This window comes from Taudactylus pleione, unplaced genomic scaffold, assembly GCF_031769625.1.
Source record: "Taudactylus pleione unplaced genomic scaffold, aTauple2 ptg000085l, whole genome shotgun sequence".
Lineage (NCBI taxonomy): Eukaryota > Metazoa > Chordata > Amphibia > Anura > Myobatrachidae > Taudactylus > Taudactylus pleione.
The window spans coordinates 8,796,455-8,824,181 of record NW_028284487.1 but is presented as its reverse complement, the minus strand read 5'-3'; the positions used below and the strand labels follow the sequence as shown (position 1 = coordinate 8,824,181).

General features: G+C 42.0%; 1 protein-coding gene and 1 pseudogene across 3 annotated transcripts in view; one reads left to right on the top strand and one right to left on the bottom strand.

The window, feature by feature from the left end:
• LOC148530746 (uncharacterized) overlaps window positions 1-27,727 on the bottom strand; it is a 134,599-nt gene that overhangs the window by 60,234 nt on the left and 46,638 nt on the right. For 2 of the 3 annotated variants that reach the window (XM_088468364.1, XM_088468365.1), the window contains exon 2: window positions 15,423-15,506. The gene's annotated coding sequence lies outside the window, so the exon portion shown is untranslated. Of the gene's footprint in view, window positions 1-11,634; window positions 11,716-15,422; window positions 15,507-27,727 lie in introns of those variants that run through there. The other variant, XM_088468366.1, reaches the window with a different exon arrangement.
• LOC148530747 (5S ribosomal RNA) lies at window positions 10,281-10,399 on the top strand (annotated as a pseudogene).

Below are 27,727 nucleotides of genomic sequence, written 5' to 3'. Positions count from 1 at the left end.
TATTCTTTACAACAAAGACTGCTTCAGGAACAGAATAGAATCAAATAAACCAAACAATTAAGAAAAATTAAAATGAGAACACACACCAAAAAACATCTACCATCCAGGTTATGGTAATCATCGATGGTCAATGGCCATACCTAGTTTGAATGATGTAAGTATGACTACAGATTGTCTTATTTTGTTGTTCATGTAAAACATGGGCCTACGTCTTGCAAACTGCAACACATCCCATCTCTTAATATGGAATGAGCAGGGGCACCGAGAGGGGGTGGAGCAGGTACTAATTACCCGGGCCCGGGCTTGCTGGAGGGGCCCAGGCACGACGCCGCCCCCCCTCCTTCCTGTCAGTGAGCAGCACAGCACACGCTGCTGTGCACTGGGCTGCAGCGGGAGACTGCTTGCTGCTGCCTGTGGGGGGCAGCGATCATCCTTCAGCCTCCCCAGGTTATGCGCTGGGCTGAAGGGCTCACAGCACCCCCCTACCCAGTAAGGCGCTGCAGCAATGTTTTTCTTTTTTTTTTCTTAAGGGGGCGTGGCCACGTCTCCCACAATTAGGCCACGTCCCTTCACCCGGGCCCAGTCCGACTCTTGGCAGCCCTGGGAATTGGTACATCCTTCAGTAAAACTATGTATCATACAAATTTGAAACAAGCTGTGACACAGGTAGGGAGATTTATCAAAGCTTGAAAATCTGTATTTCTGTAGAAGAGGGAGATTAAGCTGGCAATAGGACTTTTTTTTTACTTTAGCCCAATGCGTCACAGAGTTATCACCAGCAATAACATAGTGAGAATCCTGCAGATAGTGTGCTTTTGCATGGGAAATCATATCTAACAAGTAACGTGGCATTACTCACTATTTTGATTTATTTGATATCTGTTGATGATCACTGATTAATATTAAGGCAGCTTTATTATTTTGATGAAGCAATATATACACACACCCATCAGTCTTTACATTAAAACCACCTTCTAACATTGTGTAGGTCCCCCTCGTGCAGCCAAAGTAGCTCTGACCCTGCAAGGCATTGACTCCACAAGACCTGGGTGTCCTGTCAGGGGAATATTAAGAGAGGAGGGGGCCAGTGTTCAGTCTCCGTCCGGGGCCCCCTCCTCTCCGCCCGGCTGCTGGCAGCGCCTTGAGCGCATGCGCAGTTCACCGCATACTTGCCTACCTTTGAAAAACATTTCAGGGAGATTATGAAAGCAACACCGATGAGTGCGGCGATAAAGTGGACGTGTGCGGCTACATCTGAGAGGCGTGTCATAATACTGACTTACATCCACATGCAAACAAGCTTCAAAGGAGTCAGTATGATCTATTTGTTTATAAAACACTTTTCAGGGTTTGCTCATGTATTGAGTTTTAGTGATTCCATATAATTGGAAACAAGAAACCTTATATAAAAATGTATGTAGCCATAGTGATCGCTGTGCCTTATAACCAACGCAGGGAAAATGGCACTGATGATCCCATTTGACTGTATATATCTCTGACTATTTTTTTTTTTTAACAACTACATAATGGGGGTAAGGTGCAATCAGAGAGATTGTTAGACTCTTCAGGGAGTCAGAGAGATTGCTGCTACTGTATCTCAGGAAGTGTCCCTAACAATCAGGGAGAGTTGGAAAGTATGGTTCACCGGGAAAATGGTGATCACCTCACTGCGCTTGCGTAAAACACCGGGAAAATGGCAGCGGCGCCCATTTTCCAGACGATTTGTAGTGAGATAGTACCGCCGACGCTGGACTTCGGAGGTAAGTATTTAATCAATGGATGCAGGGTGTGCGGTGTGGGGCCCCCCTGGACCCAAGGGCCCGTGTGCACCACACACCTTGCACCCATTATAGATACGCCCGGGTCCTGTGGTATCTGGCACCAAGACATTAGCAGCAGATCCTTTAAGTCCTGTAAGTTGCGAGGTGGGGCCTCCATGGCACGGACTTATTTTTCCAGCATATCCCACAGATGCTCGTTTGCAGAGCCGGAACTAGGGGGCCTGGCAACCAGTGCAGATCACGTCCCCTCCGTGTGATGTCATATAGAAGCGGAAGGGTCACAACTGCTGGGAAAATTACAGCAATGCCCCGAGAGGAGCTGTAAGGGCAGCGATGTGCACATCTTAAGCGTCCTAAGGACGCTCCCGGCGGTACTGCTGCAGAGATTCTGGTTGCGTAGTGACATTCCAGGCACCCTGCTAGCCAGATGCAGAAACCGTGGGTGAGCAGCGGTGCCGCCCACAGAGATCTGCGCTCTGTACAGTGACACTGCTCGCACACTCCTAGTTACGTCCCCGGTCAAACTAGATTTAAAATAAAACAAATGGAAAAACTGAGGAAACATTTCTGATGTATAATTTGTATCCATATTCATGCGAATTTCTACTGTTTGCTTAAATACTGTAAATTACAATTTTAAAACAAAAATATTATGGCTTCTTAAGATATGGTAATTAGACAATGAATATTTTTACAAATATACATAATATATGCTTTAAAGTCACCCTGAGACTCTGTTATTTCATGTCTTTATGTTTATAATCTAAGCTAAGCATGTTTACTTTGTAATTCATTTGCCATCCTGTGCTACATTATTTATCCCTACTTAACTATTTCCATAATGCAGCGGAGCTGTTCATAGTAAACTCTACTGAATAGTGAATGGCTGCAATGTAACAGATGTGTATGAGCTGTGGCAGACAAGGACCCATTCTGCTCCTGTGCCTTAGAGACCTAGCTGGATCTCATTTAGATCTGTCTCATGTTCTCCCAGACAGCATAATATTGTAGCTTAGCATTGAACAGTCCCATTTATACAGACAGTATGGTGCAGCAGGTATGTAAGGTACAATATCATACACTTATCTATATATCAACATACTTTGATGTCATGTTAAACTCAAAACTATATTACATCTTATTTGCCAAAAACAAGAACTACCAATTATACTCCTCTGATCACTCTATCATCAGATCCTGGTCATTTGTAAGACCTCTCTTTACTTAAAAAGGCAAATCCCAGGTACCAAATGTTAACTGACTAATATGGAGAGAGTACAATTTATGTGATTTTATATTTTATATTTAGAGAGTTTAGAAAAAACAGCACTCAGGATTAGCTGCAATAAACCAATGTGTTTATTGTGCAAACAGCAACAATTCGAATCAGTGTGATTATTTTTCAATATCTTTTTTCTTACCTTAAAATGGCCATAAACTGTAAGATTATCTGTCCAATCTGGCCAGTTGACAATTGACCAATTGCTCCGAAATGACAGAAATCGGACAAAAACAGTCATTTAACTAATTTGGCTGAAAGACCATGTTTCTCTGTTTTCTAGTTTTTGGGAGCAAATGGTCGATTGTTATGCTCCCATATATACCCAGATTTGTGTTCCAACCAACCAGGGTGTGATTGTATCCCACATATGCCTGGTATAAACCTGGCATATATATTACTGATGTAGGCCTTAGACATCTTATGATTATTGAACCTCTACATATAGGGCCAAATTCAGAATTGTATGCTATTCTCGTCGCAACAATGAGAAAATATTCTAATGCTACAGAAAGCATCAGAGACACCTTCTGTCTGCATCGCGGGTCTAAGTGCTGCGACTGAAGACACAACAATAGATCACCATCATGAACATTGGTTGCAATGGTCGCAGCCATCAGCCATCTGAGTAAGCCTAAGCTTACTCAGAATGATCGTAGGAACTGCTCAGACAGGGCCAGGAAATCTGTGTTGGAAGAGGCAGTTTATGGCCTCACCACTCCCAGTAAACTGGGGCGACACATCCCCATTTTCGGGAATGCTGGTCATTACCCGCCCCCTAATGGTCGCATGCTGCAGCTTAGGGACACTACTAGCTTACTCGCAAATAGATACCTGCACATGCGCAGATCTCAGACAATCTAACTTGTACGCAAACCATAAGGTTGCAGACCCAGTAGCAGTGTCAATATAAAAGATATCTTAAACATACAGGGGCAGATTCCTAGTTGCATGCAAGTCAGCCACAATTGCATCAGTTTTGTTTGCACGGAACTGGCGACAGGATCATGGGCGCCCAAGGCTCTTAGAAGTATGTGGGGAGCAATGGCTAGCTAGTCTGATCCAAACCCACAGAAGAGTTACTGTAGAACAAACTACAGAAAAAGTTAATGCTGTCTATGATAGAAAGGTGTTAGAACACACAGTGCATCGCAGCTCGCTGCGTATAGGGCAGTGTAGCTGCAGACCATTTACAGTGCCCATGCTGACTCCTGTCCACCGCGAAAAGCACCTACAATGGGCATGTGAGCGTCAGAACTGGGCCATGGAGCAATGGAAGGTGGCCTGGTCTGATGAATCACATTTTCTCATACATCATGCCAGGTGCACGTGCATCATTTACCTGGGGAAGAGATTGCACCAGGATGAACTGTGGAAGAATGCAAGCCTATGGAGCAGTCTGATGCTCTGGGCAATGTTCTGCTGGGAAACCTTGGCACCTGGCATTTAAGTGGATGTTACTTTGACACGTACCACCTACCTAAACATTGTTGTAGACCAAATACACCGCTTCATGGTAATGGTATTCCCTGATGGCAGTGGCCTCTTTCAGCAGAATAATGTGCCCTGCTACACTTCAAAAATTGCTCAGGAATTGGTTTGAGGAACATGACAAAAACTTCAAGGTGTTGATTTGGAATCCAACTTCCCCAGATCTCAATCCAATCGAGCATCTGTGGGATGTGCTAGAAAAACAAGTCAAAGAGATGGGGGCTCCACCATGCAACTTACAGGACTTAAAGGGTTTGCTGCTAATGTCTTGGTGCCAGATAGAACTGCACATTTTCAGAGGTCTTATGGCGTCCATGCCTCAATGGGTCTTAGCTGTTCTGGCGGCATGGGGGAGACCTACATAATATAAGGCAGGTGGTTTTAATACAATGGCTGACCAGTGTACGTGCCTTTATTTAAGCAAATCTATTACATTATTTATATTTAAAATATGTTGCTAAATTAAATTGTGTTTGATATTTTGCTTTGATCTCATTGGAGAGATCTACTGCTAACAGAGAGATCTATCAAGCCTTGGAGAGAGATAAAGTGGGGTAGTTGCCCAAAGCAACCAATCAGCTTCTGTCATTTCAAATATTGTGTTAGATAAATGACAGTTAGAAGCGGATTGGTTGATTTAGGCAACTTCTCCACTTTATCTATCTCCAAGGCTTGATGCATTTCCCCCAAAAGGAGATGACCAGTAAAATTTAACTGGGGTGATAATGTAGGCTCCAAGAATCTTAGAGCTGTAGAGATCTTAAGACCAGACAGAAATAATGTTATAATATTACTGTTTTAGTATGAAATATGAATTAGCCTTTTTTTTGTGTGGGGGGAGGTTAGATGGAGTAATCTAACATGATTTCATGACTAACATCACTGACTCACTGAACTATTAATCTCTTTGCAGCTAATGCAGTGTTTCCATGTGATCTTCCCTCCGCACCTAGTGGGGGGTGATTCAGAGGTGAATGTCGTAGTCGATGTGGGTTATATTGAGACGACCCACTAGCTGCAGAGCGATTCCACCATTTTGCGTACAAGGACGCACTATTGGCGCACCATCTGCCAGAACATTGGACATTACGTCTTTAGATGCAGTCGCTAACACCAACACAACCACAACCGATAGCCTTGCTCCCCAGTTACCACCTAGAAGCGACCATCGAAAATGCATAGATCTCCAAGCAATTTCAATCTGCATCGTCTCTGTGTGGTAACATCGCTGGACAGTGTGGCCCGGATGCATTCACAGAGGAAAACTATCAGACATTTGCACCTGATGGTTTCCCTGCGTCTACCTCTGAATCATCTCTAGCATCTGCTCTCATATGGCCTGATTCTGAGTCAGATACAATGCAGATGCTGTTTTCTATTGCGCATGTATCTAAGGTGTGTTATTTACTAAGCCTTGGAGAGAGAGAAAGTGGATGGAGATGAAGTACCAACCAATCAGCATTTTTCAAACACAGCCTGTAAATACAAAGGAAAAAGAAATACACAGAGCAAAGTTATATCCTATTAAGAATATGACAGAGAATAAGTGGTTCTAAAAGTATACTTTATAATAAATAGAAAACATTGACATAATCCAATAGTACAATATTTTTTGATACATTCAATATACAGGTAAAATAAGCGGTATAGTCCCACAGTCCCACTTTACCTGTATTACAATTTCCATTGGACGGTATACTGTTTTTCTTTCACCATACCGTCAGACATTTGTGATTGCGAATTTTTATTGTGTATTTTAAATTGTGCAACATATTTTCCCATGTACACATTGTGCATTTTTAATTGTGTATTTTGAATTGTGTAACATATTCTCATCTATACTTATTTCAGACCTTGTCATTTTATTATCATTTTACTATTTTAACTACATTAAATTCTATCCCATTATGCTGACTCATTAGTCCAATATCTTTAGATCTAGTTACAATACTCAATAACAAGCTCTTACATTGTGCTACCTACTAGACATACCTTTCTTGGTGATATTGGGGAAACCACCAGTGTCTAGAGCTGCAATAGTAACTCACCCCCACGCTCCCAGTTTTAAGGAGCGCACTTACACCACTTCATTCATATACCTATTACTATCTCCCCAGGTGCTTTAAGTGCAGCAACTTAATAAACTCTAGGATGTACACCACTAGAAAAGATAAATTTCTAAAACTAGATGAAATATTCTCTAATGAAAATTCAATTAAAAGTAGTGAACACAACTATGAAACCACAGAAACTATAGAAGAATCTTTCTGTGATATGTATCTAAGAATGGAGAAACTAATGATCACTGAAATAAAACAATGGTGGGAAACAAACACCTTAAAAAAATATATTGAAAATAAACTAGTCCCAAGAGGACTTAGATTATTTAAAACTCCCACCTTCATGTCATGCAAACAAGATTTCACTAAAAAATGGGAACAAATATTGGATGATTGCTCCATCAAACTCATGGAACTCATCATTGACGATCGGAATGACTCGCTAAACACTATTAATAAAGAAATAAAAACAATTCAAGAGAAATTAACACCCATTGCAGAAATGGAGGATTTCAAAACCCTAGAAACCATGACCAACAATAAACTCAGAAATATTGAGAACGAAATTATTAGAGTCAAAAAGAGCAAACTCCAAAGAGACAGGCTCGACTTCACGGAAGGAAGAAGATCCTGGACCCTACAAAAGACAAGTAATCAATACCACCAACGAGGAATATTTAATAGACACCACAATCAATTTTACTACAATTCTGATACCAACTCTCATCCCGGATTCTCTAAATCACATTACAAACAAGCACAAAGAACCAAACAAGGACTATCAGATCATAGGTTCAGCATCAGGAACAAAGAAAGAACTGAAGATTCTTACACAACCAAACAGAGATTCCAGCAATCTCACTATAAGAAACCCCTAATTGAAGATCTTCCAATGAAGCCAAGCAGAGAGAGAACGTACCAACCATACAGAGCTATTTATTTCCAATATCCAAGGAATCAGGTCCCTGGCATTCTTGACACCAGTCAAGTCAGAGATAGTTATAGAAGAGGCATGACAGAAGCACACAACCAGGAACAGGAAAAAACAAAAACAATTCTCAAGAATCTAGAAAAGAATGCCTCAACAACGAACATTACACCAGACCCCCATATGGGTACAGATGTGGCAGAACAAAATCTCGATCTTTTTTTAGAGTATCTAGGGGGGGACACCCCACCGGATTTGAGGCCAACAAACACACAAAAAAGAAAACACAACACATCCGACAGGGAAAATACAGAGGAGGAACTAGAGGAGGACGCAAGTCCAAAACAACAACAGAGAGAGAAGAAATAATCACTGAAGAAAAGATCCAACAATTAGGGATTTTCAATTTGAGCAGCCACAAGCTCAACAAAGAAGAAACAGCTGTCTTAGCAAAAGGACTTAAGTTTGCTCCCAATAACGACTTTGACCAGTTCAAAACATTCATAGACCTTCACAAATTCACCCGGAAATTAACTCTCAAGAAATGTTTTCACAAACAACAAGAGAGAGAACAGGACCATGGTATTGATGCAGACTCACATACCAATCTGAAAACCAAATCTACATTCTACCCTAGACATATCAAAGGAGCCTGTATAGAGGCCTTTGAAAAGGCAGTGGAACATGACATAGAATTACTGGGCAGATCAATAAAAAGCACAACATGGAAAAATAGAAACAGGAATAAGAAAATTAATTTCATGAAAAAAGATAAACTAGCCCTGCAAAACCTAGAGGATAACAACTTTATCGTCATCAAGCCAGCGGACAAAGGAGGAGGAGTAGTCATCATGGACAGAGAATATTACAACCAAGAGGCATTGAGACTACTGTCAGACCAGGACACATATGAACTTCTACAAAAGGACCCAACAGAACAATACAAAAAAGAAGTGAACCTTCTACTTATAGAAGGAAGAAACAAAGGAAACCTTAACAAAGCAGAACTAGAATACATCTCACAGCCGCATCCGATTCTACCGGTCTTCTATTTTCTACCAAAAATTCACAAGACCCACAATAACCCACCAGGACGGCCAATTGTCTCCGGGATAGGCTCACTCACCACCAAACTTTCCTAATTTGTGGACATCATCCTCCAACCGATGGTCATTCAACAACTAAGTTACCTAAGGGACACCACACAAGTATTGGAAATATTAAATACAACCAAATGGGAAGGATATCTCCTAGCAACACTAGATGTTAAGTCCCTGTACACGTGCATAGATCACATACAGGGCTGCAAAGGTGTGGAGAATATCGTGAGACTTGTCCACAATTGTGGGGATGATAAAATAGAATTTGTGATCAAAAGTATCGAGTTCATTCTCAGTCACAATCATTTTTGGTATGGCAGCTCCCACTATAGACAGATTTGCGGAACTGCGATGGGGACCAAATTTGCCCCAAGTTACGTGAACCTGTTTATGGCAGAGTGGGAGAACAATACCATTTGGGCAAACAACAAATATAGAGATCATATATCTATATGGTAATGTTACATAGACGACGTCATTATCATTTGGACAGGTGGAATAGAAAAATTTAACGAATTTGTGAACCATATTAACCATAATGACAAGCACTTCGAATTCACTGCCACATTCAGCACCAAGTCTATCGACTTTTTGGATCTAACAATATTCAATGAAGATGGAAATATTCAGACAAAAACATACACCAAATCAGTAGATTGCCATCGGTTCATACCACCAACAAGTAACCACCATAAAAATTGGCTCGACAGTATCCCAGGAGGCCTGTTTAAAAGAATCAGAAGAAACTGTTCAACCCTAACCACCTTCGAAACACAATCGGCACATCTCAAATCAAAATTTCTGAAGCAAAAATACAACCCAGTCACAATTAACAAAGCAATATCTACTGCAAGGGATGCAGATAGAAATAGTCTCTTGACATACAAGAAAAAAACAGAAGAAAATGCAAGTGCAAGATTTATTACCCAATATAATGACCAATACAAACATATAGAGAAAATCCTCCATACCCATTGGCATTTACTGATGAAAGATGACATTCTACAAGATATAATTCCTAGAAGACCCCAATTCACTTACAAAAAGGCGGAGAACATCAGTCGAAAATTAGTGAAGAATCACCTACCCCCAGAAGGAAAGAACAAATCCAAAGAAGGAACCTGGCTAGGGGAAAAAAATCCTGGATACTATCACTGCAATAGATGTATAGCTTGCAGCACATCAAAACACAGAAACACAGCGCCAACAACAGAAATCACATCAAAAACTACTGGAATTACATACAAGATTAAGGATACTATGACCTGCGACACCATAGGGGTCATCTACATGATCACATGCCCATGTGGCCTACAATACATAGGCAGAACAGCTAGAAAACTAAGTACCCGCAAGGGAGAACATATAAGGAATATCAAGCATAAGCTAGATTCTCATAGTGTACCCGATCACTTCAATAAAAAACATAACGGAAACCCTGACCTTCTAACGTTTACCGCAATAAAGAAAGTTAAAACAGCATGGAGAAGTGGTAACTACTTATGTTCCATGTCACAAGAAGAATCTAGATGGATATGTAAATTGAAAACCCTTGCACCTAAAGGTCTAATATTGACTTTGAATTCTCAGAATTCCTGAAGGAATGAACTCCAAGAAATGGAAATAAGCTTCGCAAGTGCATCCTACATACATACCACCCTGGTCACGCCCAAACACTTCCGAACTTGGAAGCTAAGTAGGGTCGGGCCAGACCAGTAATGAGTTGGGAGACCTCTCATGAAGATCTGGTTATGTAGCAATTATCACTGCAAGCTAATCCTTTTCACATCAAGGAGCTCAAGATAATACTCTAAAAGAGACCAATATCTATCAACCAATATGAGTGACAACTACTTCTACAACATAGGAATAATATCTGATCTAGAACAATTCAGTACCACCATACCTTGGACTCTACTGCATAACTAATTTTTTAAGATTCTAATAACACCCTCAACACCTATTTTTATTTATATCAATATATTATATTTCATACTTTCAATTTTTGTCATCTCAACATTGTTTACATTGTTCAATAAACTCCCTACAGTGTACGACCACAAGCGGTTAACAAACTCATTTATTGCTGATGCCTGCAAACTGACTCCCAATGAACAATTAAGGAGGGACAGAGCAAGCCCTTTAAATAAAGGACATCCTGCAAACTTCACATCCATACAGCCCTGACGAAGCCCGCACAATCTCTAGCGGGTGAAATGCGTTGGCCACGCCCCCTCTACTCGCCGAGTCGCCGTACGGACCACCGGAACAACTACACCAGCGGTGAGGGATTTGTGCACACCCTCCGCCGGAGCGACTGAAGAAGCAGCTGCCCCTTTCCAACTAGGCGGCAGCCGTTGTCTCACACAGGGAACTGGCGCCCTGCGTCTAGGAGGAGGCTTTTCTCACATCTATACAACTCTTGCAACCAGCCACCGGGCTGCCACTCAGGATGAGGTAGGGGGTGCATGCACTCACCAAACATTCATTTATCTACTAGACCATACCCAACATCCTCTATACCATCGTTATTAACCTGCAGATTGCTGAACTGTATTTCCGATGATTCTGTGACATCACAACAATGGACAGTAAATCTACACCTGCATCACACAAATTCCATCAGCATTGGTATTATTATAGATAGGACTGTTCCAACAGTCCCACTTTACCTGTATTACAATTTCCATTGGACGGTATACTGTTTTTCTTTCACCATACCGTCAGACATTTGTGATTGCGAATTTTTATTGTGTATTTTAAATTGTGCAACATATTTTCCCATGTACACATTGTGCATTTTTAATTGTATATTTTGAATTGTGTAACATATTCTCTTCTATACTTATTTCAGACCTTGTCATTTTATTATCATTTTACTATTTTAACTACATTAAATTGTATCCCATTATGCTGACTCATTAGTCCAATATCTTTAGATCTAGTTACAATACTCAATAACAAGCTCTTACATTGCGCTACCTACTAGACATACCTTTGTACTATCAGATCCCTTTCTTGGTGATATTGGGGAAACCACCAGTGTCTAGAGCTGCAATAGTAACTCACCCCCACACTCCCAGTTTTAAGGAGCGCACTTACACCACTTCATTCATATACCTAGAGCAAAGTTATAGCTTATTAAGAATATGACAGAGAACAAGTGGTTCTAAAAGTATACTTTATAATAAATAGAAAACATTGACATAATCCAATAGTACAATATTTTTTGATACATTCAATATACAGGTAAAATAAGCGGTACAGTCATGACTGTCAGCAATATATGTTGTTTACTAGAAACTAAACACATGCAATAAAAGATATAGAATATGTAAACCAACAGCTGTCTAGAAAAAAATAATACAAAATAAAAATGAGGCAATTATGGTTGATTGAAAGTTATTTTGTAGCAGCCCATAATAGTATAGTTATAAAAAAAAGTCTGTGTCTGTGCTGGCGTCCCAGCACAGATACTAGTAGGTATTGTAGATCCGTATTTAAAAATGTCAATGCTGGCTTGAATTCCGGGTGATCCCCGTAAATGTAAGGACTCAAAACATAATAAGTGAAATACCTGCGGCTCACGGAACACTTCGCTCACCTCACCAAATAAATAATGGTAAGATCTGTGAGGAAGCTACAGTAAGGACCGATCGGAGTAAGTTGCACCTGCGGTCACCGGCAAGCTCCCCTTGTCTCACCTGAGAGCGCTGTCAGGTCCCGACTATGTCCACATCGCGCCTGCCTCAAGCTGGCGCCCAGGAGTTGGTGAGTAACACAAAAATTGTGACTGTGGCAGCGGGCTTTTGCACGCTCCATGGCTCACTCATTTCTGAACGGTAAGTCCTGATCTCCGGGCTGCACCACATGAAGAAGCGATGGTTAGAGTTCCGAAAGATGGTGGATAGGCGTAGGAAGTAGGTTTAGAGTCCAGTCGGCTGTTCTCCACTGCATCAAAGAAAAAAACAACCCCACTTTTCAACGCGTTTCGTCTCCTTGGCTAGAGACTTTTTCAAGCCTGTAAAGTGACATTTAGGAGCGGATAGGTTGTTTCTTTATCTCCATCCACTTTATCTTTTTGCAAGACTTAGTACATAGACCCCTGTGTCACAAAAAGTCCCTCTGCACGTGTCCAGAGTGTGTGCATACTGAGTCGTTGTACCAACTGAGACGCATGGTCTCAAAAGTGTATTACGCATTCCTGGGCAGTGACTGCGATGTTGGCTAGGCAGACGCACAGACGCGTCTTATGGGCATATTATGGGATTGTCGCGGCATGTTGATGAAGTGGTGGTGAACGTATATTGGCTCGCTTTGGAAGCCATACTCTATTGGACAATGTGGTAGTATGCGGCTGGTGCAAGTTTTGATGGTGTGATTGATGGATGCATCGAAAGACGCACCAGACACTATTACAATATATAAAGACTCTCAAAGTGGGCTTCTCAGTCCTTACACATTCAGACGCACAGCTGTACACCTGGGAAGGGCTTGTAGCAGTATATAGCATAAAGTCGCATATGCAATGCTGGCAAAAGACGCACACACGGACACTGCAACAACTGACTCTGAATCAGGCCCATTGTCTTTACAATTCTGCACACAACCGTATAATAATTATCCAGGATATAAATCCAAGTAGAAGAATAGCCTTGTGTCCCATACATCTGCAATGTATTGCCCCAATGTCTCGTTTTCCCGACACCGGAGTTGGAAGTTAGGAAAATCAAACATATTGGAAATACTTGAGTCACGGATTCCAATCAAAAAGTAATCGGGAATGGTGAATCGGGGACTTCTTAACATAATGTTTTTCCCCGACCCACCGATGGAACACCGATCATCAATGTCCGTGGATCAGTCTTTTTGACTGGTGGATCGTCATAGCTGGGAATTGGGCCAATAGATGCATGGCCCACATTACAAAGTAGCAGAGCTCAGGGACTGCAGAAGGGTGTTATAAGCCAAGGTCAGGATTGGAGAAAGCAGAATAGTCGCCGTAACTAACCGAGCTTGGGTTTGAGAAAACTGAGTGGCCAAGCAAGTTACACTTCAGCAACAGAGTAACCACAGGCAAAGGAGAGCCCAGAGCTAATAGCCAGTACTGATACCCCACAGCTCCCTATTGTTGGAATCCATATATATTATGATAGCTCTCTATCATCCACTCTACATTATCTTTTCTTATTAAAATCTGCCACAAACAGTCCATAGCGCCGTACAAGGAATATACATTGAAACAGTGTAAGTTGACATGTCATAATTAAAATACAATGTAAATTGTATTATCTAGGAACGATCAACAGCAATAAAATGACAAACTAGGTAGGACAAGGTGCAAGTGTAGGTACAGTAAGTCTTAAGGAGCAGAGACAATTTGGCGTACGGGTGAGCATACAGAATAAAGCTGGGTACACACTGACAGATATATTGGCCGATCAATTGATCGGCCAATGTATCTGCTGCCCATCGGGCAGTGTGTACCAGCGTACAGCGAACGTCAGCGTTCACAGACATATTGCATTGGCAGGTGTGTACGGGCGGTTGGCAGACCTCCCGTACACACACAGCGGCAGCCGCGAGAAGGGGGGGCGGGACACGCCCCCCGGACACGCCCACTGGTCACCAGGACAGATGATGGTTGTTCAGTGTGTACGAACAACCATCATCTGCAGATATATCTGTATAGTGTGTACCCACCTTAAGAGTCATTGAACGGGAGACCAAAAAACAAGGATCACAGGTGGCATGGGCAATGTGGAGAACAAAAGGAACGAGGACCCTGCCAGTAAGGGGGGCAGGGTGGACAGGCAGTTGAAAGGTGAAGAGGGAATAGCTGGTCAAGGGAAGAGAAGTGGAAATTTAGGAGGAGGGCTAGTAGGCTTTAATGAAAAAGTGAGTTTTCAGTGCACGTTTGAAGCGGTCAAGAGTGGTAGAAAGTCTGACTTGGCATGGGAGTGAGTTCCAGAGGAGGGGATGGATCACAAAGAATATTGAAGGGGGATGCAAAGAGGCAACTAAAGTGTAGGTGAGATGGTGATCAGTAAGAGCAGAGGAGATGTGGACAGAAATGAGGGCAAGCATGGTTTCTCTCCTTGGCATCATCAGGGAGTATCTAGATAACAAATCCTCCTCTGCCTTTGACTTTCTGTGAAATTCCATTTACAAAGCAGACGTTTGTGTCTATGTTTTACCCAGAGGGTATGTAGAGCATTATATTCTCCTGTGCTAATGCTAAATATCCAGCTAAGAGCAATTTAGGATCTTAAAGTCCACATCAGAAGTAGTATACAGTTGGGACAACCACACAGAAACAAAAGGAATAATATGCACTTCAATTCAGGAAAGACAATTCTCCTGAATAGCAGTGACACATTTGCATAGGGTCCCTATGGAGATCCATACGGATCTCCATTACTGTTCTCACTGTTTCAGTGACACTGAAAGGATTAAAATAATGTATTCTTATTGCTGGGGACCTTGCAAAATTAAATAATTGAGCTACAATGTAAGCGTGCGTCTGTCCCACCCTGAAATTAAAAATGTGCAATGCTTTGTGCTCAGATGGCAGGTAACCATAGAGAGGCTATAATGTATTATATTAACAGCTGTTGTGTGTATACATAATCATTTTACCACTTGAAAAGGCAGCCAGTTGGTGAAGTCATTTAAAGTACTGTTGTGTATTTTTTTTTAACCTTCTTGCATCTGGCAGACTTAACCATTTCCTTATCACAGGCTGTACAACCCACAGTACAATGATAAAACAAAAATCCATACCTGTTCTTATTGCAGTCCATAAGCCAATTAGTGGCACACGTGAGTGTGTAATAGTCTATCTGATCCGTTATAAACTCCAAGTAGCTGGAAATAAAAAATAAAAAGATATAATGAACAAAACAGGAAGGTTTCATAATGCCCATATAAAGTAATAATATACTTTTTATAGTTATAATTGCTTTCTGTGTGCCCCTCCCCCTTCTCCCATGTCAGCAGAGAGAATGCTGGGTGCACATATTTATAAATGTAGCACCTACAATTAATTAGGTGTTTTTAAGCCCATAGCAGCAACTGTATCAGATTTGTTATACATGCTATTTGCTGTGTCAAGCTTTATAGGGTTAAGTAATGGGAGTGCTCAATTTTTACTTACCAGATTTTTTTAACCCTTTTTTTAAAACCTGGATTTTACAGAAACGCACATACACACTGTACTGTCACACTTGAATCGCACACACATATAATATACATTCACATGCTAAATGATCATAAAAATCTGATGGCACGATACAGTATATATCGTTCACATCCGGGGATATGAACAATATATATTGTGCAAATTTCTTAGTGCGTACACCTGATTACGCATGCTCGCAGTTGTTCATTGCATCCTCCCATCTGCTGTCCAGCACGATGCGATGAACAACGCAATGAAGCTAAATGCAGCATGGAACGACACATTGCGCCTCCGTCCACTGCATCGTGCAGTGTGTACAGACGGTGCTGTGTATCGTGCCATAGCTGTGTACACAAAGGGTGTAGTGTGTACCCAGCTTTAGGCTCCATAAAAGGCAACAAGCAATACAATGGCAACATCTGACGTTTTACTGAAACTTTGTGCTACAATGCTGAAACCAAGGGGAACAGGCTACCCAGCTGTGTTTATAACAGGAACCACAACACACACTCTGTAGTTGCACAGGGAGTTATAGACACAAAGTAAAGCACAATGATGTCAAACAGCAAAGTAACCCAAGTATAAGAAATTAGGATTAAAGCAGCAGAGTCCACAGAGAAGAAAGCATCCAACGCAGTTATGAAAATAAAAACAAACATCCTTACAACACTTTTTTTTTTTCAACTCCATTCTTCTTGCATAACTTACTCCACTTTGGGTCAATTATTTAGTAATTATGTAGAGGAAGCCCATATATCCTGATATGGAACCGGTATGTATGATCGCCGGCCGTGAGGCTATCCCTACCCTTCCCCCCCTAACCCTCCCTTAGGGGTGAGTAACCCTAACCTCCCCCCTAGTGCCTAGCCCTGACCTCCTCCAGGGGTGCCTAGACCTAACCCCCCTTTCCTCACCCTAAACCTAACCATCCCGCAAGGGGTGCCTAACCCTAACCTCCCCTGGGGGTGCCTAACCCTAACCCCCCCCTTCCCCTAGCCTAACCCTAACCCTCCCGGGGGTGCCTAACCCTAAGTCCCCCCCGGGAATCCCTAAACCTAACCCCCACTACGACGGCTAAGAGGTCCCGACGCCAAGCTTATCTTCGTTTGGTATCCCGGGCTTTGGGATTTCGGCAGGTGGATAATGATAGGCACCGGAATTTCAATGCCTATCATTAATCCCATTTTGGGATTTGACAGCATTTCAACCACCGGCTTCCTGACTACATACCATCGATATAAGTGAGCGTCTATGTACAGAAAACGGAAAACCATGAGACAACACATAGGACTCTGAATATAAATAGCTCCTACACTGCAGAGACATGAAATGAAGAGGCATGCTATAGGGTAAGGGAAAAAGAGGGGAAATTTATGGGACTGCACAAAGAGATAAGATCATAAATAGCTACAAAAATATGTATCAGCTGATATCTACTGTATACATAACAAGTGAGGTGCACCCTAGAGTGATCATGGGTAAACAGAAAAAAGAAAGAAAAAGTACTTTATATCTGGGGCACACTCATATAGATAGTATGGAATTAAGTAATTACATAAAACTTAACTTTTATTAGTTTCAAAAGAAAATGTCAACGGCCAATGAAAGATAAGGAAAAACAATAGAAAACGCCATAATTCACGGATCTTATGATGTATGGGCAAAGGTCAGTTTTTAAAAAAACAAACATGTATACATATATATGCATATATAGATATTTGATAAATACAAAAAACATTTTTTATCAGCTGCACAATAATATCGTTCTTATAGTAGCTAAAATTCTGTCATTGGAGATAATATGCTTCCCGGGGTAGGGTAATTCATTAGATCATCTATATAATCACATTTGCATAAAAACATATATAATTTATCCACATATATTATGAGATCATACAGTTGTGTAGATCCTTTCCAAGCTTATCAAGATATTGGACTAGGTAATACACCCTCCAAGATAAGATAAGACATGAAATGAAGAGGGTAGGGCAGTATAGACAAATACTACATTTGCCTGTATTCAATCAGATGCAGGGGCTAAAACATTGTTTTGTAAAATCTAGGAGCCAGTTCATAGTATTCCATAGAGTAAAGCCCTTAATTCATAGTATGCCACACTGTGGTGCCCCCAATTCATCAGGCCCATCGACAGGGAGGTACAAAGGGTACACCTGTACTGAGCCCCGGGGTTCTGAGGGGCCCCAAGTACAGATGGGCCCAAAGCAAAATACTGAGGGGCCACAGCATCAACTGCATACATTTGAATTAGAGGCCATGCCGGCCAACTGGCCAGCACAATACCAAGCAAAACAAAATCAAGGGTAACTTAGGAGGAGCAAGCTGGGCGGTTGCAATAACGCAGCGTTGCTTGGCCTGCGACTAACCACGCAGTAGTAAGCATCATCATCCGCTGCACAGCAGCACTGCAAACATACTACCCACCCCTAAGGCAGTCGCAGCACAGCAGCGGACCCAGTACCAGGCCACTGGTACCGGTCTACTAGTACTGAACAGTGAAACTACTGCCACACAGTAGGGCCCCCATTCTTAGAATGCCACACAGTAGGGCCACCAATTTAGAGTTTGCCATACAGTAGTGCCTCCAATTCAGAGTATGCCACACATTAGTGCCTTCAATGAATAATATTATAGGGTAAAGATGTTAAATGAAGCCAAACAGGGAAGCATGGCTTGTTTGGCAAATGTGCCAGAAGGAATATCAGAGCACTCCCTTCCACACTGAGAGTAATCTATTAATATTGCCGACGAAACTTAAAATCTTGGCAACACCATCAGATTCCCAAACTTTCAGTAGTGCCATTCAATTGGGTTCAAGAACTGTTTCTGCCCCTGGTAGAGAACATTTGTCGGTTGGTCACCCACACTACTGCTTGTACAATACCCTCCATATTTCTACAATCCTCTGATTGCTCCCAACTTCCAAGGCATCCACAGTAAGACCTTACACCACCTTTTTACTCTTGGTGACTGGTACTGCACCTGACTGATTAAGCTGAGCTAAACTCAGCAGCTAGAGATTTAAAAGTGACTGGTCGAGACCGAAAGAGCGCTCTCAAACCTCCTCCTTCAATCCAGAGATATAGGTGGGGATGACTATCTATTGCTATATGCAATAATCATACAGGGGGAGATTTATCAAAGCTTGGAGAGAGATAAAGTACAAACCAATCAGCTTCTGTCATATTTCAAAAACAGCCTGTAGCTGTGATAAATCTTTGATAAATCTTCCCCAAAGTGTGGAAACTTCCCTCTTGTTACTCACAGGTTCTTAAGACTCTCACAGAATCAGGATCAAACTACTGTATAGAGCAGTCTACAGTAAAATCTAGTCACCCAGACTGTAACCTTAGTCTCTATGATGATCTGGTGAGTGGTATTTGTCAAGCCTTGGTCATACGCACCCATACGACAGCACCTCCATTTGTCCTCTGGCTGCGAGAGCAGTTATCAGTGTTAGTAATGACACATATCCTATGCTTGATCCAGAAGGTCTGACTAAAATATGTGTGAATCTGCATACACTCAACTCAGAATAGGCTGCAATTCTGTCTACACGCCCGCAGGTCGCTTCTCTTGTGTGCGAATGCCCCAAGGCCACCCAGTGGCCATTCATTCATCAGTGAGAAGCAAGTAAGATGTGTGCGATGCTCTAAGTTGCGAATATAAGCTGCAATGCAGGGGAGGTTTGCTAAAAATCGCAAGATGCAGCCATATTCAATATTGAATGCAACTGAGAATCAGGCCAAATGGGCGTATGTAATAGTGGTACAAGTTCAACACAATGTGTTGTAGTCCATAGCAACCAACCAGCTTGTACCTTGTTTCAAGTGACTTTTATAAAGTGAAAGGAAACATCTTATTGGTTTTCATGGGTTACAGCAGGGCCAAAACTAGGATTTTTGTCATCCTAGGCAAGGCCATAATTTGGCGCCCCTCAAAAAATATACAACATAGAGGACAAAAAGAGTGTGTGGTTTTGTGACACAGTAATGCCCCATATAACACAATATGCCACACATTAATGACCCTTACAACACATTATACCATAGTAATGTCCCTTACCACATATTATGCAACACAGTAATGCCCCTTACAACACATTCTGCCACAGTAATGCCCCTTAAAACACATTCTGCCACAGTAATACCCTATACATTAAGCCACAGTAATGCCCCTTATTCATTAAGCCACAGTAATGCCCCTTATTCATTAAGCCAGAGTAATGCCCCTTATTCATTAAGCCAGAGTAATGCCCCTTATACATTATGCCACAGTAAGGTCTCTTTTACATTAAGCCAAAGAAAGGCCACATTGTAATGTAGCGCTGCTCGCGAACCAATTGCTGATTGGCTGCCAGTCCGCGAGCACTGATTGGCTTGCGACCGGCACAACATTAGACTGTGTCTCTCCCAAACCCGCAAGAGCAGCAACCTAGCCTCCCGGCAGCCTCTTCCCGGTACCTAGTCAAGTCCGGCACCCGGGTCACATGCCGCCCCCCCTCCCCCCCTTAGTTGGGGCCCTGGTTACAGCACATAATTGCACATTCTTTGACCTAGCATACAAATAATTTCTAATTTTATTACCAGTAATTCCGAATTACTGCATTCCTGCGTTGTGAGTAGGATTGTGCTCTTAAACAACAATCAAGTTATACTTTTAGGTACTACTAGTATTTTTGTATGTATGCATCTGAAACTTCCATATTTGTCTTAATTGTCTATATTTGTATACATTGTCTAATGTCTTTTACTGTATATAGATTCAAGTTTCCATTTTCAGTGGAAAATCCTAATTTTAGAGTCATCTTTTTCTAAAGGAAGGCAAGTTATGACCTTACAGTCTATTTTTTTTTTTTTGTAGCCAAAAATAAGCATGTACTTTAAAAGAAAAGCAAACAAAATGGACATTTGGCATTGTAGAACATGGGAGAGTAGCCAAAACGTTCTTCTTTTAGGCCTGTCATACATGAAGTAATGGAAAATAGTAAATTGTAGTTTTTAACAGTGTTAGTTCCCATGAGAATTCTGCTATTTACTCTAAAAACCAAATATGTTGATCATATTTTCTTTTTTTAGAAGCCTCTGTAGATTCAGCAGCCATTTTAGATTTGTGAAACAAAATGTGATGCAAAGTACAAACATATCAGAATTCTTTACAATTCAAAGCAAAGCAATTTGCTACCTATTCTCCACACTTTGCTGTGAACACCATGTAGGTCACAGACCATGTGAGTACCTGTCGTGACAATGAGGCACGAAGATAAAAGAAACCGATGATTGCATAAGAAAAGAGGTTTAAACCTCTAGGATAGAGATTGGCATGGGTGCTGATCACTAGTTTTAGCCTATGGTAGTGTGGGGACGTGTTTTGGTATTGAATTTATTTAAGGGGCTTCTGCTATAGGCCAAAGCCTCTTTGTTTCCAGTCTTCCCACCCTCCCTTCCCTTTGAGCAAGCTGGTTTGGTGTTGTGGTGTTGGCTATTTGGGGCGGGAAAGAACGGCAGGTCACCAGTCCGGATAAAATTATTTAGTTTAGGTGCGCTCCCTTCATTGACTGGTAGTTGGCTGTACCACCTTAACAGGGAGCAGCGTCGTCACACCAAATGGGTGAGTAGTCAAGTTATAAGGTTGCGTGAATAACTGTTGTTTATAGGGGCTTTATAGTTGTGTTTGTGCAACTTGGGCGTTATCCACCTGCAATGCATATCATTGGTTGTTATTGTGCATTGTAGATTGGGCTGATTTTGACTGTCCTTTCTTTGCCACCATACTTTACCTTAAATAAAGAGATGTAACTTAATAAAAAGCTATCAGTTTCTGCCAAATCTAAGTCTCTGCATCTTTATTTATGGTTACATTTTAGTTAAGTGAATGTCTGAATGAACAGATGACAATAAAGACACAAGGATATCACTGTCAGAATGAAAAGGTGACAGTTAGGCATGAAGATATCACTTTCAAAATATACATATGACTTTGAGACGCAAGGATATCAGTAAAAAGCTAAATAGTGTGTATAAGAGCGCTCTGAGGTCCTGATCGGTTTATCATTTGTTCTAAATGTAAGGTTTGTGATTGTGAGTAGTTGTATAGAACGGCAATTGGTAATTGCGTTTGGTCACGTAACTGGATTATCATTGGACAATAAAGAACATCCTACCAACAGACATTTTTGGTGTTTTACACCAGGACTGTACCGTTCTATACAACTACTCACAATCACAAAACTTACATTTAGAACAAACGATAAATCAATCAGGACCTCAGAGCGCTTTGAAGCCCCGTACACACTGGATGATTTTTATGAACAATATGAATGATAACGATATAGTTGAACAACATATTGTTCAATTCAACCAGTGTATATAAACTTATCGACGAACAATGCATGCTTCCGCAGATCGTTAACAATATCCCCAGTCGTCTGTACATGCAGTCCAATCTGGGGATATAATTAACGATGCCATGTTGCTGAATGCCGCATGATGCCGCTCCCCGCCACGATCGTTGTTGCCAGCAGCGGCAAGTGTGGATGCACTTAACGATGCCGTCACCCCCGCCGGGCCACTGCTGCCAATATCGCTCCCTACACACATCGTCCAGTGTGTATGGGGCTTGATACATAATATTTATTACAGTATATATATATATATATATATATATATATAAACACACCTTAGCGAAGTTGGGATACCTCACACGTATAGAGAAGCTAGAGGAACAACAGAACCCCTAGTAGTACTGTTCATCATTTATATCTACAAGGATATTATTGGTCATACCTCCCAACCATCCCGATTTTGGCGGGACAGACCCGTGGGCCACAGTAGCCTGCATAAAGACAGGGTTAAATAGATGCAGTGGCAAGCGCACGGCATCTATTGATTGGAGAGATGGACTGGGGACATGAAGTTTCCAGAGAGCTGGAAATTGTTAGAGGGGAGTGCCGGGCATGTGCGAACTCCGTTTACGCCACTGTGCAGAGAAGCGCAGACCATGCAGTACTTAGCTCCTGCTAGTGAAACCTGTATTATTGTTGCCACAGCCATTACGATTACTGCTGTTTACCCTGTGCACAGGGTCGTAACTAGGGGTGTGCAAGCCGTGCCGTCGCATAGAGTGCAGGGCTCTGTGGGCAACACCTTCAGTGCCCCATGGCCACTGCATCTGGCTAGCAGGGTGCCTGGAATGGTACACTTCAGCCAGTATCACTGTGCAGTGTCACTCAGAGTGTACTTTGGGATGCTCCAGCATGCACCCTGCAGTCTGTACAGCCGCCTAGAGCATCCTGAGGACGCTCCGGGCCGTGCTGTACATCTGTGTGGACTAACCTCCATTTCACATTCCCCTGACAAGTACTGTATTGTGACCAAACAGCTTCTAACAATAGGTTATATCAATAGGTTATGGATCCAGTGCGCAGAATGTGAAAGTAAACAGAAGAGTCCTGTATTTGAATAGACAGAAAATACATAGTGCAGTAGCCAGCATGAGCTTGAGAGGCTGCACACAGAAATTCGCTATGGAGATGCAGCTAAAAAGAGACAAATGATCCAGATGGCAAACCAGATCCTGATGAAGTTGATAGAGCCAAGGGAACCATTAGTCTACCTGTAGAACAGCATGTGTATTCCATAATTCAACATAAAATGTCAGCACATGACATCTGGATAGCCCTGTAGGCAGTGTATGAAGATGAAGTTCTGATGATGAGGAGAAATCTGAGGTGTACACTGTACGGTACCACACCGAGGGCCTGAGTCAGAGATGTATGCTAATTCCTCCGCAGCTGCAAATTTGTATGCAGCGGTTGTGTGACAATATGCAAATATCACAGTCGTCTGGATTTGTATTAAGATGCCTACTGGCAGCTTCGCAAATCCAAACGACTGCATACAAAGACGATATATTGCATAGTGCGCACCCAGCATTACACAGTAGGGTAAGAGTAGGGAAAAACCAGCTGCTTGTTCCAGACTGGCTGGTCCCACATTCACCCATTCACTATTTTACAGGCTCATGCTATACCACCATGTTCAAAAAGAGCTTAAACGTTACAGCATCTGTGTAGGATGAGATCCATTTTGATATTTTAGCATTTAATATGCACTATTTGATTTCTAAATTATGACAGTGCTTTAAGCCACTGGTTATTGTTTTCATGGTCCCATATGATTTGTTACTTAGTCACATTGCATTATTATATATCAAGCACTTGGCAGTTTCATTTCTGAAATAAAAAAAATGGTTTATATCAGAGGTTCCCAAACGCGTTCCTCAAGGCACCCCAACAGCTCAGGTTTTAGATATATATTCATGGTTGAGCACAGGTTGTTAAAATTGACTGAGGTACTAATTAAGTCATCTGTGGTTAAGCATGAATATCCTTGTGGATTATTAGGGTGCCTTGGGGGCCGAGTTTGGGAACCTCTGGTTACATCATTGAACATACGTGACCCTGTATCAGTCAGAGGGATTGGAGACAAAGAGCTCCATGTACTAAGGGGAGATAAAGGGGCCAAATGAAAAAGGCAGAGAAAAGCCCTATACATACATATTGCTTATCAATATGTATTAAATGGTTTTCTCTGTCTTTTGCCTGCTAGCGTTAATAGGATGCTAGAATATTGGCACTGCCATAGTCACCTAAGTCAGCGCTAGGTGACCTAACTATTACTAAGAGGTGAGGTCACTAACCTAAAGATGTCTTCTCCAGCGACTGCTTTGTTCTCCCAGCACCCATTACGGGGGGGCATACTTACACTGGACACACAGCGGGGGTCACACACACTACCTCATAAACACTGACATGCTCACCGCTACTGCAGGAGACAGCACTTCGGAAGGCAAGTATTACTAACTAATTAAGCTAATTGGGAAATTCCAAATGATTAATTAATCATTAGGAGGGGTCCCACCGGGGTCCCAGAGCATTTCTCAACATTTTTTCCTAAAATTGTGGATTTTAGGAAAAATTGGTTGTGCTCTGGAGGTGTGCAAAAAAAAACCTCCCGGCGCTCAAAAGAATCAAAAACCCCGCACCTAATTGAATAGCAAAAATCCTGCACCTGCAGGCAAACCCCGCGGGTGCGGGATTTTTGCTATTCTCGCAGCCAATTGAATATGCCCCAATATCTATATCAAGCCCCCAGGGTTAAATGTAATAGGTGAGAGTTTTGAAAATGTGAATTTAGCAGTAAACTCTCACATTGGTCGAGTTTTATCTTCAAAATGGTAAAACATCTAGACGAGAGTTTAAATCGTGAGAGTTTTTTTAAGTCTAAAAACATGCAAGTTTTCATGTTCTAGGACTCTATTACATTGGGAAAGTTTAAAAAGTGTGAGAGTTTACAGCTAAACGCTCACATTTTCTAAACTCTCACCCAAATTACATTTGGCCCCAGTCTATCTCATTGAGTGTTTATGCTGGCAGAAAGTATTAAGTCCCTTTTACCGGTATACTACAGGCTTATTGTAAATCCAATCTACATAAAACAGTTCATATGAATCCACTTAGGAAACGGCAGCAAGCATAGCTGTTAATGTGATTATATGTATAAAAGCTTTCTGCTTGAACCGCAGATGTAGCATCCGGATAGTTACCAAGGGATAAATTTACTAAAGTGAGAGATTTTAGAAGTGAGTTTTAAAAGTGATGATGCCCATAGCAACCAATCAGATTCTATTCTAGCTATTATCTTCTATAAGGTGCGATTTAAATGTTAAGTAGAATCTGATTGGTTGCTATGGGCAACATCACTTTTAAAACTCACTTCTAAAAACTCACTTTAGTAAATTTACCCCCAAGTCTTTTGCTGAATGTTCAGCTCCCAATATGGGTCTCGCTGCAGCTGGGGCCGGGCTGGCTTTCAGCTGCTATGTAGCTCAGTCTTCTTAGAGTGCAGTTCAAATGCACAGTTCAAAGTACAGCAGACAAGGTCGTAAGAGACCACCTGGGATAGTTTACCGTCCGTGCTTATTAAAGTGATAGCGCTGGTTTTGGCATCAATAGCTGGATACAGTCACAGGTTAGGAGTGCAGTTATCGGATTATCACTGACGCGTTTTGCCCCTGCAATATGTGGGGGCTTTTTTTTATTGAATACCAGTAAAAGGGACTTTACATTTTCTGCCAGCAGAACACTCAATGAGAGAGACTGGGTGCTTGATACAGATATTCCATTGTAGTGCATTCATAAGATGTGATATAGTTTTATAGATTGTGCACTTTTACTTGTTAATGAGACTTATTTGAACTACTTTGTATATTTGTGGAAATTAAAAATGAAATATAAAAGAGCTTCCCTACTGTTATATTATCTGACATTTTTCAATTTTTATTAGTGCAGTATCTTGTACAATTTCTTTATATATATATCTTTATTGTTGGTTTGAGCAGTCACTTGCTCATTACTAAGATGCTGCAGCTGTATTGATTTTAATAATGGCATTGGCCAACTTAATATGGTACTTAATCAATGGGCGGGATGCAAGCTGCAATGGATCCTGCCACCCTTCGTATGCATGCGGGCGTTAGCAACACAGGTATGCATGAAGAACACCACAAAGGACCGCTCTCTCAGTAAGAGTGGCCCTTTGTGATGGAGGGACTTCCGGGTCTATGACCCAAGAAGCCCCTCTGGTGTCCTTCTACACATGCGCAGAAAGACACACGCGCCACGGGGGGTGTTGGGAGGGATCCATTTGGATCCTTCTCACAGCACTCTCCGGATGGAAGCTCAATGGCTTCTATAGGGCAATGCCATCAGTGCGACCAAGCACCGTTCACATTTCGGGGCTTGGTACATATGAGAAAAGCAGTCAAACATGCATTTTTGGGGTTTGACTGCATTTCTCCCTTTGCTGCATCCCGCACAATGAGTCTATATTACTATTAGCCCCAAAGTTTTTCCTGGATTTTTTGAGCATCTTTACTGATAAGGAGAAAATGCAAATTCAGCCGACAACAGGAGGAAACAGCCCTAGAAGATATAGGAGTGCTGCACTGATGATTTTTGGGTGCAAGGTGTGCAGCGCAGGGTACCCCATGACCCATGGGCTTGTATGCACTGCACACCCTGCACCCATTATAGGTAAGGCACTGGGAAGAGGGTGATTTTATATTATCTCCATATACAAGATCACATGGATGAGTATGTAGAAGACCACATGTGCTGCATAAGCAGAAGGTGGATGGGTTGTTTAACAAATCATTCACAGCAGCAGAAACATGAAGCAGAGCAGCGTGTATATATACAGATTCTGCCAGCAGCTACAAAGTCTCCAGCTGCTACCCTACTGCTCACTCATCATTTCATGGACACCCAGATGTAAGATCTGTATCTGCCCCTCTCCAAAGCAACTCTTTGTGGAAGACAGTAAAGGTCATTTACACAATTTCCAAAAAACTGCACCTATTTCTGTATAGCGTTCCCGCTAGGCTGTTTTAGCTGGGCGCGGCGCCCTGCCCTCCTTTTGGAGGGCAAAAAGCACCCTGCCCTCCACAAGTAGGCCAAAAAGTGCCCTGCCCTCACAGCCTGCGGGTGCAGTCTTCACCTTGCAGGTTGCAGTGTCCCGCGGGTGGGGAAATGTGCGGTGAACCGGTCACCGCCAGAGAATAGACGTCGGGCGAAAGACTAAAAGGGGACGCGTCTTATAGATACGCCCCCTTTTCAATGGCCACGCCAACTTTACGGGCGCGCGTGCACGTAAGTGCCCTCTCTAGCTCCGGCGCACTGCCTGCCACAGGAGCTAGAGTGAACACTCTCTGTATTTTTATGTTTTACATAATTTTCAACTTTTTTTTTTTATAAAGTGATGTTCGGCTAAGCCTCATTCAGGTCATAAATAAATCATTAAAGGGGTAATTGAACTGGATTTATTACAAG